Below are 14,250 nucleotides of genomic sequence, written 5' to 3' on the forward strand. Positions count from 1 at the left end.
TATGTGCTGTCAGAGTTGGTTCTGACTCACAGCAACCCTATATAGTGTTTCTGAGATTGTAAATCTTTAGGGAAACAGACAACCTCATCTTTCTCCCAAGGAGCTGCTGATGGATCAATGCTGCAGTTGTTGTGAAGTGCTGTCGAGTTGGTTCCGACCCATAGCAACCCTGTATAGGGTTTCCAAGGAGCAATTGGTGAGCTTGAACTACCAACTTTGTAGTTCAAACGGCTTTGCAGTCTGGTGCCTTAACCCACAGCGCCACATCAGGACAGCACCTTGCAGCTAGCAGTCCAATATTTATTCCACAGCACTACTAGGGCTATAGATAGATACGTGTATGTACACATATGCACAAGGAACTCTGGTAGTAGATTAGGAGCTGGGCTGCTGAGCAAAAGGTCAGCAGTTCAAATCTACCAGACACTCCATGGGAGAAAGATGATGTTTTCTGTTCCCAAAAAGATTTACAGCCTCAGAAACCCTATGCAGGGTCGCTATGAGTCAGGTCTGATTCAGGGGCACACAACCACCACAACCACCATATATATGCACACATAGGCTTTGCATACATATACAAGGGTGAGTCAAAATTTCTCCACATTCTAGTGTAGAATTTATTTTAATCGACTTTTAGAAAAGAAAAGTATATCATTTTTTCAATATAATCTCCTTGGTGTTCAATACACTTTGTTCGTCTGTCAAAGCTTTCGTATTCCCTTATTTAAAGATGTTTTAAGCTGAGCTGCAAACTGCAAATGCACCGCTGTCTTCACTTCTTCATCAGAGGTGAATCTTCGTCCTTGAAGGGTTGCTTTCAGGGGACTAAAAGGTGAATGTCCAACAAAGCAAGATCAGGACTATAGGGAGGATGCTTTAATACCTCAAAATGAAGCTTTTGCAAAGCTTCAGCAGTGTGGGCAAAGGTGTGAGGATGTACACTATCCTGCAAGATCACAATGCCCCTTGGACTGAAGTTTATGCTTCAGCTCTACAGTAAATATCTCACAGTAATAAGCACTGCTGATTGTTGAACCTTTTCCCGACAATGTTCTAATACTGACCCTTGAGAATCCCAGAAAACTGTTAGCATCAATTTTCCAGCTGACTGTTGACTTTTGAACTTTTTCTTAGTTGGAGATTGAGGATGTTTACATTCCAGACTCTGCCATTTACTTCTCTCAGGCTCATAATGATGAATCCATGTCTTGTAACCAGTAACAGTTTTTCTTTAAAGAAACTTTTACCTTCCTTCAAATATCGGTCCAAGTTTTGTTTGCAGATGTCCAAACGCTTCTGTTTATGTCCCTCTGCAAGTTATTTTGGGACCCATCTCGCGCAAACTTTTCGAAATCCAAGTCTATCGTGGATTCTTTCATAGGCAGAGTCATAGCTGATTTGGAAATGATGTGCCACATAATCCAATGTCACTCATCTATTTGACAGAATCATTTCATTTGCATGTTCACTGTTGTCATCAGCCATGGATGTGACAGGGCATTTTAATAAAACCAGAGTGCGGCTCATTTATGACTCACCATCACATATTAGGTAGGTTATTGTTAAGTGCCGTTGAGTTGATTCCAACCCAGAGCAACCCTGTATAGGGTTTCCGAGGAGCAGCTAGTGAGCTTGAATCGCCGACCTTGCAGTTCAAATGGCTTTGTAGTCTGGCGTATTAACCCACAGCGCCACACCAGGACTCCGGTCTATTAGGGATATATCTGTATAAATGTATGTGGTGTGTGTATGTGTATGTGTGTGTGTGGGGGGGGGGTTGTGTGTGTTATATATATATATAACACACACACACACACACAAACTTGAAAAAGTTACTTTACCTATTCTTTTTCACAAGGTTTGTTTGTGTGTATTATATATGAAACAAAACCCATTGGCTCCAAGTTGATTCTGACACGCAATGACCCAATAGGACAGAGTAGAACTGTCTGTTTTTGAAGCAATATTCTTTACAGAAGCAGACTGTCACATGTTTCTCATGCAGAGGCTGGTGAGTTCGAACCACCTGCCTTTTGATGAGCAGCCAAATTCTTAACCACTGAACAACTGTTGTTCATAAGTTGTGTCAAGTCGGTTCAGACTCATAGCAACCCTGTGTAGGGTTTCGGAAGTATGACTGGCGAGTTTGAACTGGTGACTTTGGGTTTCAAATTGACCTTGCAGTCCAGTGCTTATACTACAACGCCACACCAGGACTCCACTAGGACTCTTTTTATTTAATTTCTATCACATATTCTTAAATAACAGCTAGCACATGCCCTTTTGTCCTTTTGATTCACTTTGTACTCTTTCCTGCTGTTGAGAATGTGACTATGGCTGCAGAAACCATCTTAGAAAATGAAAAATGCTCAAAGGCTTATTAGACAATTAGTCCAAATAATCCAGGACCCAACGCTGTGGGACCACCACATAAATCTCTGAATCACCTATCTCCTAAATTTGTTTTTTAAATGTATGTAGTGTGTGTGGACTTGTAGTCAAATATTTTAATCCAAGCATTCATGCCGCCCTGGTAGAACAATGATTAAGCTGTCCACTGATAACTGAAAAGTTGGCTGTTCTATTCCACCCAGTCACTCCATGGAGGAGGGACCATGGCATCTGCTTCTGCCACATGGGTCCCTATGAGTCAAAAGTCAACTTGAAGGCATCGACGACAACAACAGCAAGACGCTTCGTCTCCTATCTCACATCCCTATTACCACCATCCAATGTCTACAAAGCTTTCAGCCTGAGCTTCTACATGCCCAGTTTGAAGAATCAATCCACGATTTTACAGCATCAGTCCAATCTGTACTCCTTCAACATGGTGTATAATCTTGTCTTTGCCTTCTCTCTCTGTCCTCCCCGACTGATGCCAGCTGCTCTGGGTTTTCAGAATATCTTTGTTACTTATACTCTTTCTACCCTCTGAAGCATCTTCCTAACCAGGACCCCATTCCAACTTGAGCCTCAAATACTCTGCTCAGGTCATCACCTCTTCTAGGAAGCCTTCCCTTCCAATGTCCTCCCCCCTCTGTGATTTCTTCTGTAGCAGTCCTCAAATTCTATCAGCATCACCTAATTACTTGGTATTTCCCCAACCAACCCTCACCGGGTCACTGTGTGTGCTTTCTCTACATCTCCAGCCTAGCAACTGTAGGCATTCATTATATGCTGAAAAAGTAAAGACCCTTAAGAGTATTTTGCTTGTCTCCAAGGAAGATTTTGCCACCTGAAACATGACATATTGGAAAACTCAGGCCTCTTGATTTTTTGCCCATTGCTGTTTCCAAGTATATCATCATTTCCCAACTGTGTTCCCATAACTTCAATTATGGAATGTTAACACTAACAACACGTGGGTTTTTTGGCCATCCCTGAAAAAGCTTTGTTTCACTAACCTGTGACAGTCCAGCTACTCTTAAAACCTCCCTGCCCATCCCTCCCCCCTTGGCTCCTTTCCCTGGGAGGCATTGTACCTCAGCCCTCAGTCGACCTTAGAACCCAGCTCCTGCTTAGATCTGATGAGTAGTCCTACTCTTTTGACACTATTTTGTTTGTGGTATACATATCTGTAACGAGACAGACAGTTCCACATGGATAAGTCCGTGACGTTCTTTATGTTATGCAACCATTATCACGATCCATTTCCAAACTACTCCATCACCTATAGAGTAAGGCTTCTTTTCCCTCTTACCACAAATGATCTTTGTTTTCTCTATATAAGGGGGGAGGGGGGGGCTTCAAAAAGTTCATGGAAAATAGAATTAAAAGGCAATGCTTCAAAAAACTACCCTCTGGTAGTATCTATTCATATAAGCAAGATCGTACTGTATTTGTTCTTCTAAGACTAACTTATTTCCCTCAACATACACTTTCAAGGTTCATCCAAGCTGTGGCATGTATCAAGACTACATTTCTATTTACAGTTGAGTAATATTCATTGAACCCTGGTGTGGCACTGTAGGTAGGATAAGCCCTGGACTGTAAACTGCAAAGTCAGCAATTCAAACCAACCAGCAGCTCTTGTAAACCATATATAGGATCAGGTCACTGTAAGTCAGAACCAACTTGAAAGCACACAATAACAATATTGCATTGTAGGCAGAGCACAGTTTATCCATTCATCTGTTGGTGGTTATTTAGGTTGGTTCAACCCTCCACAAAATTTTTTAAATCCTCTAAAGTTTGGCTGATGATTAAACTCACCAGCCTCTATAATCTCCTTTATAAAAATTGAAGTTTTACCCCTGGACTTTTCAGCACTTGTCCATTTCTTCAGGATTTTCAAAGAATACTTACCTGAAAATGTTCTCAGCTTTTTGGGCCATAATCGCTCAAAGTTTAAATTCACATTAAAGGAGCCAGGTGGTGGGCCCCAGCTTCTTGTCAGCAGTGTTTGTTCCATATTTCCAATACTGAGATTGCTTTCCTCGATAGACAAAGCCCGACCAAACAGGAGTTGAGTATCTCTGTTTTATCTGACATCTCTTAAACATTACCTCAAATGCCCCTAGAAAGGAACCTAACCTTTCCGTGTTCTCTTTTTCAGACAACAAATATTAGTGTACCCAACTCTAAATTAGAGCAGAAATTATCAAAATGGCATCCAAGAACTACCTACAACAGAATCATCTAGGGAGCTTATTAAAATCAGATTTCTGGGTCACAGACCAGAATCAGAATTACTGAGGTGAGATTCAAGAATATGAACTTAATTTAAGGTGCATCCATAGTATCCAAGGAACTGTGGGTTAATGCTCCAGACTGCAAAGCCATTTGAACTGCAAGGTGGCGGTTCAAGCTCACCAACTGCTCCTAGGAAACCCTAAACAGGGTCACTATGGGTCAGAATCGACTCGACAGCACTTAACAACAAGTATCTATGGTGCCTTGGCACCCTCTGCTTTCTTCTCCTGTCAGGAACAACCTCTGTATCGTAGGGTATAACCAGGGCAGCCGGACTTCCCAGAAACAGTGGCCTGCAGCTAGAGCAACTTCTTTCATTCACCCTCGTGGACAATTCTAACAGTATTATTTGACGCACGTGCTATGAAGGGGAGAAGGTCCACAGAGTTCCTAGAATTTCATTATTTGTTGTTAAGTGTCTTTGAATTGACTCTGACTCATAGCGACCCTGTACAGGGGTTCCAAAGAAGAGATGATGGGTTTGAACCACCGACCCCACTGACAACAGTCCAGTGTTTATCCTATAGCACATTAGTATCTCCAAGAAGAGGTTCACAATGATCATTTTCCAAACCTCCACAGGGAAATGTGATGTTATTAAATGCCATCAAATTAGTTTTACCTCATAGCCAGTTAGCAGTCCAGTGCCTATCCTACAGTGCCACACCAGGACAATGATGTGATGTAGGCTCCAGGTTAACTAGGGGCCATGGCTTTAACATAACAGTTCTCAACATTCTATCAGGAGGAAAAAAGAAATCCTTCTTAGAAAAATTTTGCAATGCCTCCTTTATCATCCTGAAGTAGAAATCCATAAATACAATCACCTACCTGTATGTAGAATCCTGGGGTGGTGCTGTATGATAAGGACCCAACCGGTTTAAACCACAAGGCCAGCAGTTCATACTCACCAGCCCTATGCAGGATAACTATGAGCCGGAACCAACTCAAAGACACTTTACACAACAACAACTTTTATATAAAAGGAGAGACCTGGTGTGGTGCTACAGGATAAGCAATAGAATGCTAACTGAAATATTGGTGGTTCAAAGACACCAGCCATTCCTCAGGAATCTTACACAAGATCGCTATGAATCAGAATTGAATCAATGGCATACAATAATACCAACCTATATAAAAAGGAAGGAGCATTGTTGGAACAGTGGGTGAAGCAGTGGGTTCAAGATTTGGTGTGTTCAACCCCACCAGCTGCTCCACGGGCAAAAGATGAAGCCATTTGTTCCCTTTATGATTTACAATCAGAAGAACAAACAAAATGGTGGATCGGGTGAAAGTGCAGTGAGGAGCATCATCAGCAAGAACACAGAATACTGGACCAAGCAGGCTCAGGAGATGGTGCCAGAACTCTGAACCATATATAAAGGAATATTTAGAAAGTTGGAAGGCTTACAGCCAGTGGAGCTTGTAGCAGAAGCAAGAATCAGTGCTTTCTAATCCAAGGCACTCAGCTGATCCCTGAGTGGCTGTCTAGAGTGAGACCAAATGGGGGGAAGATCAGAGCAGCCACAGACACTTGACAGAATCATGGAGATACAGGTGTGGACATTCTTTATTTTTGTATCTGTTCATTGGTTTCTCGCTGTCTGTGCACCTCCATTCTGGTGACTATAGGGGGTGCCTGATTGAGTGCACACCCCACGCCCACCCCCAGAGGGTTCTATTATGCATGTGTACACATCTCCTCAAAATTCAAAGGGACAGTTTTCACTTTAAACCAAACAGCAGTGCAAAAGGGCTACAGTAAGTCCTGAACTGTTTATCAGTAGGAAAGAGGCTTGAATTAAGGGTTGTGTAGTGGGACAGGCAGACTAAAAAGGAAACAGGCCAAAAATTAAATCCTGAGGTTACGTCATAACGGCCAACAGTGGCATCTTAAAATTTCTCAGGAAGAAGAGTGAAAAAGGAAGCCCATCTCCTTATCACATATACCTGGAGGCAATCAGAAAGCATAAAAAAATATCAAAACATACACTGATCTAAGTATTAAGGCCACAGCTAACTACTGAATATGCCCAAAAAACAGAAGCAGATGCCCATTATCAGCACATGTTCAGAAACAAGATAAAGTGATTGACACAAATGAGCTGGAGGAAGACCTACACTCCATACTGAAAGGAGAGCAGGCTTTAGAAATGCCTGAAAAGGAATTCAGAAAAATGATTATAAAATGTATGAAAACACTTTACACAATGGAGTTGAGAAAAATAGGAAGTAAGGAAAGTGCTACAGAACAATCCAATAAGATATATACAGCATTAGAAACAATTCAACACCTACAGAAAGAGATCCAAACGATTGATAATAGAATATCAGAAATGGGTAACATACTGAAAGGGCAAAAGAGTAGAACTGAAGAGATGAAAACCAGAATTAGTGAGTTGGAAGACAAATCTCTCAACTGTAACAAGATAGAAGAAAAAGGATTAAAAAAAATCTGAAGAAGGTCTAAGATTCATGTTGGACAACACGAAGATGAATAACTTAAGAATTACTGGCATTCCGGAACAGGAAGAATCACACAAGTCCACAGAGGAGATAGTTGAAGAGCGTCTGGAAGAAAATTTTCTTAACATCCGAAAAGATAAGCATTCAAGAAGCTCAATGAACCCCAGAAAGGATAGACCGTAAAAGAAAATCACCAAGACGTATAATAATCAAGCTCTCCAAAATCAAAGGCAAGCAAATCAGATTAAGCTCGGATCTTTCAACAGAAACCATGAAGGCAAGAAGGCAATGGGAGACATATAGAAAACCCTGAAAGAAAAAAAACCTGCCAACCAAGAATCCTCTACAGCAAAGCTGTCATTCAAATACGAAGGTGTAATCAAAACATTCCAGGATAAACAGAAGCTAAGGGATTTTTCCAAAGCCAACCTGTGGTGAAAAGCATCCTAAAGGGAGTTCTGTGGACTGAGAACCAACAAGAACAAACAACAACCAAGGATTGACTACATGGCAGCATCACCCTGAAGTCAATCAACAAATGGAAGAGTCAAGAACAGAATAAAACAATAAAATTAAATTCAGGGGATCTGGGAGGTCAGTCTATGACCAAAACAATTACAATGTGAAAGAAGGTAAACACAGAAGAACAGAAATCCAGGTGGTGAGAAGCTCAGGTAGATTACAGGATAAAACAGACATCTTAAATGGAGAGAAAAGTTAATATAATTTAAGGTAACTACAATGGTGGAGTGGGGTTGGGGAACTTAGGGGGAGGAAGGTGACAGTAGAGTACAGGGTAAGGGCGGACACATCATAGTTCGGGTGTTGGAGAGGGAAATACAAGAAGTGGGAGGAGCTGGAAGAACACGGTAAATAGGGGAATTCTGAGACAGGTTTCCATGGGCTAAGCAAGACAGAGGTAAATAGCGATGCATGCTCAACCATGGAACAACAGGGCTCTGTGATACAGGGATCTACGCATAGTTTGAAGAGGGGAAATAATACTAAGATGCTTGACTGTCTTGTGAATATTGGTTTCCCTTGTCTACTATTGTAAAATAGACAATTGATTGGGATAGAAAGAACACTGGGAAACATGATTTCAGAAAACTTGTAAGCCTGTCTTCAGCCTATAACTGATTGGAATAACTAAAAGGGGTTCTAGAACTTGCCCAGTGAAAGAGGACTCTTATGGAGCCTTTCCAGAGTATAGGACCTTAGGTGGAATCCTGAAACCCATCCAGAACCTTATGAGGTGGGGCATTCCCACTAGAAAGGACAAGCAGACCAGCCTGGAACATCTAGAAAGACAGAGATGCATCTTCAAAGTAAGATCACCAGGAAAAACCCAAAACAAAAATGGCAGTATGACTGGCTACTGCAAGAATAAGCAAGCTGTTTGCCAGGAAGACATCAAGGCAAGCAATCAAGTTCCTTCAAGACAAACTCCCCTCTAAGACTGAAACTCAAAGGGAACACATGAACAGGCACGTAAGCTTGCTGGTGACCACACTGGTCTACCAGTGAGTGGAAGAGGAGGAAAGGCAGCAATGAAGAAATGGGCTGAGTTCAACCACGTCGACCCGGAGATGAAAGAGAGAGGATGAAGGGATGGTTGGTCCAAAGTGTGGTGAGACCCGGGGACACCTGAGCCATGGACAAGGACATAGCCACAGAGGGCCAGAGCTGAGAATGAAGCATCCCACTGATATGAAGTAAGGGGAAATCCACAACACCCAAACTTGCAGTTAGTACCCAGATGACCTAGCCTTGATGGCTTCATAATCAAAACTCAACTAGAGGAAGATAAAAAAAGAACACATCAATTTTTGATAAAGGAAACGACAGTAAATTGCTACAATTTGATGAACCTGACCTATACTCATAGAGGTAGTTAACTCTAAATACCAACAGAAAGGGAAGGAATCTTCACATCAAGTATCAATGCTATACCCTCTGTACACAGGGTAGACAGGGACAGGCAACTCAGACACTGGCTACGTGTGGCAGACTGCTCCAGACTGCACAGCCATTTGAACTGCAAGGTTGGTGGGTCAAGCTCACCAGCTGCTCCTTGGAAATCCTATATAGGGTCGCTATGGTTCGGAATCAACTTAACGGCACATCACAACAATAATGACAACCTAAAATGAGGGGATGATAAAGGCACGAAGTGACTGGCTTACAAGGTTTCAAGGGGGAGTTTAGTTTAATAGTGTGTGGGGAAAGAAAGAGTCTCCACTGAACAGTTTTCATCTTGTCTAGATAGGTCTGGTAAAAAGAGATGGGAATAAGATTCTTACGCTCCAATAGTTGAGTAATTGTTATCATGACTAATTGCTACTGTCACAATTGTAAAGGTAGAAGTTTTGTAACAAAAATGGGGGAGCAGTTAATTTTACAGACCATCAAGGGAGAAGAGCACAAGCAGAATGCAGGACCTTATCCAGAGAAGCAGTGACGCCAGAGATGGAGGCAGAGATGAGGACAGGGAGATGGGGAGCAGCTGAGGACTTTAGATTCATGGGAAGAGGGGGACTAAGAGATAGTGGCCAGGAGGCAGACTTGCAGAATGTGCCCTTTGTGGTGTAAATTATTATATATGCTTGAGTGTTTTAAGAGAAAAAGAGCTAAAGTGAATTGAGAGAAATATTGTTAACTGATGGTACATGAAGGGAATTGTAATCATTGTGATGAATAAGCTGTAGGATTTGTTGAATGTAAAACTGATGCTCTGCCCTGTAAATTTTCACTCAATCCAAAATACAAACAAAGAAAAAAAATTGATCATTTTGATGAACGTCAAAAGAAAAAAGAAAAAGATTTACAATCTCAGAAACTTTGTGGGCACTTCTACTACCGTCTCTGATAGGGTTGCTGAGTTGGAATTGACTTAATGGCAATGGGTTTGGTTTTTGGTTTACCTATATATAAAAATCAAAACTACTAATATAATACTCTAAATATAATATAAAGGAGAAATAAAAATGATTTTCAGTACTCAGAATCTCAGGATAGTAAGATTATTTGACCCTAAATGTAGAGTCACACTGAAAACAAGATTCAAATGTAGACAGATACAAATCTGTTGAATTGGTGACTCAGCACCCTGAGTGCTTTGTCTACTGGGACTTGACATATTATTGCTGTTGTTGTTAAGTGCCATCATCATAGCAACCCTGAATGGGGTTTGTGAGGAGCGGTTGGTGGGTTTGAACTGCTGACCTTGCAGTTTAAACCGACCTTGCGGTCCAGTGCTTATTCTACAGCGCCACAACAGGACTCCTATGGAGATCAATTTTTTTAGTAAATTTCTGAATAAAAGAAAACACAATCTTCCCTTGATTTCAGAAAGTTAATAAAAATTGAAAACACACACACACAAAATTTGCTTACAGATCCTAAGGCCAGAACATTGTAATACTGGTTTTCCTCTATATTAATATCCAAAAAGTCATACAGTATGTGGAACAATTTTTACTTGGGTAGCACTAAACCATACCCTGAAAGATGTTTTAGAAACCCTGGCCTCTGCCCATGAAAGACTTAAGAGCCCAGTCCCCATCCACGATCACTGTGACAGACAAAAACATCCCCACACATTCTAAAATCACTGCTTTAAAACAACCATTCAACCTCCCACAGAAGAAAATCAGTCATCTGGGTGACCATTTACTGCTACCTTACATTAGTATCACTAGAATCTTCATCGGATTCCAGCTACACTTCCAAGAATGGTCTTTGCAAAAGCCAAGAATAGAAAATGTTGGCAAAAAAAATCATATGAATAGGCAGCCATCTCAGAATAAGACATTTTCTTCAAAAAATGTTGAAAAATGTAAACTTGTTTGCTTATAATAATCAACTCATATATTCCTATTGATATCACATTTCAGTTTCAGAGATGTCCTCGCACTCATCTGATGGATACTGGATTGGCAGTTCTTAAGCATTTCTCCTGAGAGTCCTGGTGTAGGATAAGCACTGTACAACAAAGCTGGTTTGAAGTTTAAGTTCATCAGTTCAAATCCATAAGCCAGTCCTCGGAAACCGTATATGGGATGTCTCTATGAGTCGGAACCAACTCGACAACACTTTATAACTAGAAGTACTTCTTCTAAAGTGTCAGTAAAAAATAATATGTTCTTAGGTGCCATAGAGTCAGTTACAATTTATTGTGGCCCTAGGCACAACAGAGTCCTGGTGTGGCACTGTAGGATAAGTAGTGGACTGCAAGGTTGTTTGAATGGGAAGGTCAATAGTTCAAACTCACCAGCTGCTCCTCAGAAACCCTACACAGGATCACTGTGAGTCAGAACTGACTCTATGGGGATAACAAAAACATGCACAACAGAACCAAACACTGTAGTCCTGCACCATCCTCCTAACTTTGCTACATTTGTTGCTACTACTGTGTCAATCCAGCTCACTGGAGGTCGTCTTCTTTTTCACTAACTCCATTTTACCAAGCATGATGTCCTTCTCCAGGAACTGATCACTCCTGATATCATGTCCAAAGTACAAAAGATGAAGTAGAATCTTCCCATTCTTGCTTCTAAGGAACATTCTGGCTGTACTTTTTCCAAGACAAATTCATCCTTCTGGCAGTTCATGGTACTTTCAATATTACTTGCCAACACCATAATTCACGTGCATCGATGCTTCTATGGCCTTCCTTATTCACTGTCCACTTCTCATATGCATGAGGCAATTGAAAATAGCATGATTAAGTTTATTGTTTTATTGTTAAGTGTGGCTGAGTCAGTTCCAACCCATAGCAACCCTGTATAGGGTTTCCGAGAAGCAGTTGGTGAGCTTGAACTACCGTGTTTGTGGTTCAAACCGACTTTGCAGACCAGCGCATTAACCCACAGAGCCATACCAAGACTCCTATGATTAAATGTATGATCCACACATTTGTAGTAAATTTAGAATCTACTTTTTTTTTTTTTCTTTTTGTAGTTTTTAATGGAAGTTATACACAAGATTATTTTACTCCTGCATCTTCACAATCGTTTCTTTCTTATATTTGCCCTTTTCCTTTCCGACTTGGTGAAATTTGGCTTTATGTTCCAGGATCTTTTTGCGATCTTTGTACAGTTTAAACTAGTGACAACCACCTTGCTGTGATGAATGCCCACATGGACAGTTGTGCCATTAGCTTTGTCTTGCTGTACCCGTCCAATGTACATGACATATTTCTTCCTGTACACTTGAACTACTTTGCCAATTTGCTGACCCTTGTAGTGTCCTCCTTCAACCAGGATTTCAACATCCTTCCAGACGGCATGGGCCAACCATTTGTTATTTCTGTCTCAGTTCCTTGGAAAGAGGGGAAGACATAATCTTCCTGCGAATGTGGGAAGGTGCATTGAAGTGCCTTTTACGATTCTTGATCCCGTCAGAGTCAAAAAAGGATTGAAATTTATTTCGGTTGCTGTTGCTTCAGCGATGCTCACAAAAGGGAAAATAACTACAAGATTTTTTCCAGTTCTGTAAATTTCCTACAATTCTTTTTTAGTATTAAATTTGTTCTTGTTAAGTTATTTGTTGTTGTTAAGTGCCTTCGAGTTGGTTCCGACCCATAGCGACCCTGTACAGGGTTTCTGAGGGTGTAAATCCTTACGGGAGTAGAAAGCCTCATCTTTCTCCCGCGGAGCAGCTGGTAGTTTCGAACCACTGACCTTAAGGTTCGCAGCCCAATTCGTAACCACTGCGCTACCAGAGCTCCTTCTAAAGCAGTTTAAATATTAACTTTATATGAATAAGAGTGGTTCTAAAGTCTGTGCACTAAAATCATCACCTAGGGAGTTCCTTAAAAATGTATACAGGTACACATTTTGTCTCGTGGGTCTCTTGCCCTGAGATTCTAGTGTAACAGGCCTGGGATGAGTGGGGTACAAGAGTCTTTGTTCCTTTTCAGTGTTCTATAGATGATCCTCATGTTGGCAGGTATAGACGCAATTCTGTGAGTCCTGAAATTCATACAACTGGGCAGCTCTCTCTGAGAAAAAGATCAATAGCTAGGTCTTCAGAGACTTGGAAGAGCCCCATGAAAAGTGAGGGTGTCTAAGGCTTTAGCTGCATTCGTTTTATGGTAAGCTCACCTCTGGATGCTAGTTAAGATTTGCGATTTGTGTGATGGGAAGGAAATCACAACTACACAAAGTATAAAGTAAGTGAAAGACAATACAGCATATTACTTTAAAGCAGATGTCCTTAGCCCAATGTCTACAGGAGCCAGGAGGTAACAACAAGGAGGGAAGCAGAGACATGAGAGAACACAGGTGACCCGGTGACTGGCAATGCAGGGAGGACCTGAGAGGGACAGTCACCAGCTGCTATTTAGCACCAGCAACAATGTGCATGCAGTGTTGACACAGTCTTAGGGTTTTCAATAAAGCTCTACATTTTTATATAAAATCTACCAATTTTTAAGTTACCCCATTCTTTTTTTTTTTTTTAATAAAACACTGGCTAGGCCAGATAAAACATGATTGAAGGGTGCCAGTATAGGAAATCTATTCTACAAAACAGAAGGAAAAAAATTACCTCCTACCTAAAAAAAAAAACACAGAATGTGGAAATCATCTAACAGTATCATTAATACCACATGCAGCTACATGCAAGTAAAATTTTTCTGAAGATTAATTCAAAACCAGTTGCAGTAGTGCATACACAAGGAGCTGCCAGAAACTCAAGCCAGGTTCAGAAGAGGACCTGGGACTAGGGATATATATCATTGATGATGGCAGATGGATCTTAGTTGAAAGCAGAGAATACTGGAAAGAAGTTTACTTGTCATTTATTAACTATGCAAAGGCATTCGACTGGGTGGATCATAACAAACTATGGACACCAATGCAAAGAATGGGAATTCCAGAACACCTAATTTGCTCATGAGGAACCTCTACACAGACTAAGAACCAGCCACTGGAACAGAATACAGGGAAACTGAGCGGTTTAAAACCAAGCAAGATGTGTGCCAGGGTTGTAACTTTCACCATATTTATCCAAGCTATATGTCGAGCAAATAAACTGAGAAGCTGTATTATGTGAAAAACTGTGGCATCAGAATTGGAGGAAGACTCA

This window comes from Chrysochloris asiatica, unplaced genomic scaffold, assembly GCF_000296735.1.
Source record: "Chrysochloris asiatica unplaced genomic scaffold, ChrAsi1.0 scaffold00035, whole genome shotgun sequence".
Classification (NCBI taxonomy): Eukaryota; Metazoa; Chordata; class Mammalia; order Afrosoricida; family Chrysochloridae; genus Chrysochloris; species Chrysochloris asiatica.